Source organism: Cherax quadricarinatus, chromosome 14 (assembly GCF_038502225.1).
Source record: "Cherax quadricarinatus isolate ZL_2023a chromosome 14, ASM3850222v1, whole genome shotgun sequence".
NCBI classification, from domain to species: domain Eukaryota; kingdom Metazoa; phylum Arthropoda; class Malacostraca; order Decapoda; family Parastacidae; genus Cherax; species Cherax quadricarinatus.
Genome location: NC_091305.1, coordinates 12,004,302 through 12,009,621, shown reverse-complemented (window position 1 = coordinate 12,009,621; position 5,320 = coordinate 12,004,302). Strand labels below are relative to the sequence as shown.

Below are 5,320 nucleotides of genomic sequence, written 5' to 3'. Positions count from 1 at the left end.
ACCATTTAAAACCAATTCTTGCGTCGTTGAAGTACCTTAAGCAAGAAAGATGAAGCACAATCTTGCTGTAAGCAAATATCAGCCAGACTCAAATCAGCTGTTAAGGAGCCATAACAAACCTGAAAGAATGAAGAAACTAAATTAGACAATGAATTAAATAATCTGGAACAATGAAAAAACTAAATCAATCAGAGATATAGATAATACAAGTATCAGATTACGAGACCCATTCCCCCCCCCCCTCGTCTCTTTCGCTCCAGACACTTATATTAGTTTCAAGGCGCTAGCGAAGTCAGACATATCCTTATACAGTTAAAATTACTGTACACACTAAAAACAGTTATTCTATCTCCGCTTATTTCAAAGCCCAGACCTAATCTCAAGTATGCTAGAACACCTATAGGATGCGATTCACAACAATAGACTAATAATCAGATACTTATTTACTGCTAGGTGAACCAGGGTAGGTGTATGGAGAGTCGCCCATACAAGTTGCCTCTTGAAAATCGTACCCGAGAACCTTCGGTTGTGAAAAGAGGGTTCTGCCACTGAGATACATGGCACGTATTTCAAATAGCTGTACAGATTTTCTCCTTGATATGTAAAACTTAAGAAAGCGTCGAAATGGAGTTACAGCGCAAATACAAAGCTAAAAATAAAGTCAGAATTCTGACCCAAGTCAAATATACACGAATGCCTAGGTTAAACGATTGAAGGACATATATAGACATACAGGGGTGCAAACCAGATATACATGAAAGTCTTGTACATAAATTCGATCATTTGCTGTCACGTGGCTAGTCAGCGCAAACCCTCGTGCTGGTGAGCGTAGCATTTGCGTTAAATTAATTTATGTTATTCAGCGCAAGGACTGGTAGAGGCCTTGGAGAAGAAAGGGGGTCCAGGAGCTAGAATACGATTTTGCATAATTCTGCTCTCAGTCCTAATAACCGTCAATTAATCATAGCAACTGCTGCCCTAGAGCTTCAGACCAATATATCCACCATAATCTGGTTACCTCTTAAAACCGTATTTGCTGCGCCAGTACTCGAGTGAACAATTAGTACACAGATGTACACGTGGCATTCCAAACGGCTAGCCAGACACGTCTTTTGACCCCTGTTTCTTAGTATACGTTCATGCATATTTAAGTAAATTAAAAAACGCACGCACACAGACGTTAATTCCCTGACCTCATACATACACACGCCTCTGCATGAGTGCGTGCGTGGACATGTAGACAAGGTCATTAGGACAGACAGGTGGAGTGCAGCATGACCCTTCACAAAAATCTTGCTAGTCAAACTGCAACACTTGAATAAGACATTCACTAATAAATTACTAATATGTGTAAGATTTTTTAATCTCGTGTATATTTCTATAAGCTGAATTTAATAGACATATTAATAGTAATAATGGAGGTCTCTTTAGATCTCTCTCTCTCTTTACAATAAACGTGAACTCCGACTTAACATGAAGAGGCAAGCTAGGCTGTGGTGACCATACCTAAGACCAATTTTAATGTAATTTTGCCAACGAACCAACAAATTTACTGCTCACAGCATATTCATCCTGTGAACGAGGATGAAACACAAATCCTAGGGCCTCTGCCCAGTGGCGGACCAACATTTTTGGGGCCCTGAAGCTTGAACTGTTATGGGAGCCCCTTCGCAACCAACAACGGCTAGCCTACATGATACTTTAATAACCTTTTAATTTTTACTTTAGCTATTATTTTGTACTTAATTACACACTATTATTAACATTATTAAAAAAAACATACAGTAGACCCAAAAATTTTAAGCAATGTGGACTAAAGTCGCTTTTGGGGCCCCTCCGAGAATAGGGGCCCTGAAGCTTTAAGCTTCATTAGTCTCATAATAGATCCGCCCCTGACTCTGACCCAAAAAAAATATGAGTAGGCAACGCTTGGATGCGCTTTAAATGGTAAGGTATATAACATATATGCTACAAACCAAAATCAAATTATTGGGTAAGAACATTTAAGGTTTTTAATTCATAAATATGATAATTTGCCATATAAAGGTTTGGGTCTTCATATTTATTCCACGGTAAGAAGACAGGTAAGCAAGTTACCTGTAATCGGTTTCTGGGGGTCACCGCCCCAGCGACCCGGTCCCAGACCAGTGTTCAAGAAATTGACTATAAGACCGGGTGTACATTTTAATTTAGTTTGATCATTATTTATTATTATTATTAAAGATTCGCCGGTATTCTCCCGGCCCGGGCCTTTTCCAAGTGGTGACCCGGCCTTGGCTCCCTCTTTAGGGAGTGTCTGAGACCTAAGTCTCCCATGGTAGGAGGCACAAGTACCTCCTCATCTTTGGGACCAACAGTCCCCAGGCCTAGCCACATGCTAGGCCTCTCTGGTCTGCCATCCCCGCCCCAAAGGGACTAATGGGAATGACAGTCTTGTGAGCTGTAAGCTCGGGCTCAGGCACCCTAGAAGGGTTAGGTATGGTGTCGATCAGTTTGATCAGTACCTATACATTCTATATGTTAAACTACCAAATGTGTTTAACCAAGCCTGTGTTGGCTATATTATTATTATTATTATTATTATTATTATTACTATTATTATATTCACAAAAAACTAAATCCGCTTGGTTCATTGACTGCCGTGTGGTAGTGTTTATGTTAGGGAGTGGGTAGAATTACGGATGTCGGCTACTGTGAAAGGAGAAAGTCATAGTTGGTGGAATTCAGTATCGGTTAAACAATCAGTCTGCAATATAGATGTGAGTATCGAAGATAAGGGTAGTCAGTATGAGTGCATTTTTCAAGGTGAAATACTGGTGCTTTTTGATCTGATTCTACAATATTCGTCATTCTACGCACGAAACTACTTGTAATATAAACAGTATGTCTAGTTTCTACATTTTTTTTTGCTAACTTTGGAAGCTACTCCGTACATATGCTTGTCATTCATGTTATCTTAATGGGGTGTAAATTTACTAAAGCACCTATTTACATTAATTATGATTAAACCTAGTCGGCTTAAACCATATATCTCCAGACGAGTGCCAAATCAATTAGCTTATATTATTAGAGTTGACATTCCTCCAGAATACATTTTGCATATTAATAGCCTTTATTAAAATATTAAATATCTGATCATTTCCTGTGATATAAATCTATTAATTACAGTAAAAGCAAACGTGTAAATTTTTATATATTACAATTACAGTTTCTACATAATGCTTGATTACCTCCTAAACGGTGTGAACACCATTCATTACCTAATGTCCTTTATGAATGTGTCCATAACGTAAATATTTCATTGTATGAACAAGGTCATTTTCTTTCCTTACGAATAAAATAACACAGTCATATTTATTACAAATTGAACTTCATTAAGAATGACATATTTCCTCATATTTTGTTGCATGATTCATAATATTATCAGCAGATCTTACACATATATGATTAAGAGAGTGATTTTTTTTAGAAAGGCTTATCTAGTGACCAAACAAAGAGGTACACTGACTTGTAGACAAAAAGTTTTCGACAGTTGATGATGATGGTACTAGTGAAGGTCGTGATAGTAATACTGTTATTTTATAACTGTTATTATTAAAATTATTATTATACTGATGGGGATGATAGTTTTGATCATGATGAGAGTGATAATAATAGTTAAAGACGATTACAGCTACAATGATAACAATGATGCTAGTCTTACTCTACAGTATACTAATCTATAATTTTTGACAATGTTGCACTTCTCATTCTTATACAAATATTACATTAGTTTCAAGTTCATTCGTCACAGTTTCCCTTCAACAGCATCCTTAATCACGAGCCTCTGCATACTCTTCACAACCATCACACAACCAGCATCACTACCACACCGTCATCCCGTTGCCCCACCCTTCAGTCAGATGCCTTGAAACTAGTGACACCCTTCCGTTCCTCAGATCAAGCCTGATAACTCTTCATTCCTCTGGTGCCGTACATAATCCTTACGGATTATGTACGGCACCAGAGGAAGAAGTGCATAATCCATAAGGATTATGTACTTCTTCGTGGTTAATAATAATAATAATACAGTGCTATCACTTCATGAACCACACCTCACTTCCATCACCAACATAGTTATCACTTAAACACCACCGCCTCATCATCTCGTATCACTGGTATTAACCAATCATCTCCACCGAGAACTTGGGGGTATCATCGTGAGTCAGACGCCCTTCGGCAAATATCGATTCTAGGTCGTCTGGAAGCGTAGCAGCAGCAGCCGCAGCAACGTCAGGAAACATAATAGGACAAGCAGTAGTAGCACCAGCAACTGCAAGAGGAAATGTAACAGCAGTCGAAAGAGCAGCAGCAGCTGTAGAAATAGCATTATCAGCAGCAGCAGGAAGGGAAAATCAGCAGCAATAGCAGAAGTGAAGCATTATTGGATTCATAGGGAACGCTAAATCCATAGGGGTCATATCAGGTTCGATTCAAAGAGCGGGAGGTAACGTCCAATTCCCTGGATCAAGAGCCCTCGCCGGCATCAAAGAACTTCCCTTAAGGATAGAAGCGCTGCAGCAGCACCTCCACCACAAAAGGGGGCGCAGTGTTTGTGCCCTACTCCCCCCTTCCTTTCCCCTCCCCGTCGCCGGATAGTGGCACCCCTGTCAGTCATTGTGTTACTCCCTAACACCCACTGAAGAAGGGATGTGCGTTGGGTACAATAGCATATCGTCCTTTGTACATTTACAATACGAACACATGTAGATGTGTATGAAAGGGTGTATGGTGGACGCATATTTTTATATATTTGTGGGCATTCCATCTATTTATACTTGCGTTTAGGAATACAAGATCTTTCCTTAACTTTTTAAATAGACCAAGTGTTATCTGTTTGTTAATTAGCACTTACTAAATCCAGCCTAGTAGCAACCAACATTAGTCTAGCCAGCTTTACTGTGACCACATCCTTCTCACCAGTCTTATAGCAACCAACCTCCTGAAAGCCAGCCTTATAGTAGCCAACCTCCGATAAGGCAGCGTTATAGCGCCTAACCTCCATCAAGCCAGCGTTATAGCGCCCAACCTCCCACAAGCCAGCATTATAGCGCCCAACCTCCGATAAGCCAGTATTACAGCGCCCAACCTTCGACAAGCCTCGTTATAGCGCCCAACCAACAATCCATACTTACGGCAACGCCTTAAAAAACAAGGTGGGACACATATACAGTCAATACATGCTACCAGGGTCACACTGTCTTAAAGACAAACTAACATAGTCATTAGATAGATGGCAGATAAACATTTTACCTGAGGAGAGGAAGAACAGATATTCACT

The 5,320-nt window shown here is 39.7% G+C and overlaps 1 protein-coding gene across 5 annotated transcripts in view; it reads right to left on the bottom strand.

Annotated features, from left to right (window-relative positions):
* The window catches only part of LOC128695394 (SET and MYND domain-containing protein 4-like), a 415,476-nt gene that overhangs the window by 403,421 nt on the left and 6,735 nt on the right, over positions 1-5,320 (bottom strand). The window lies entirely within an intron of this gene.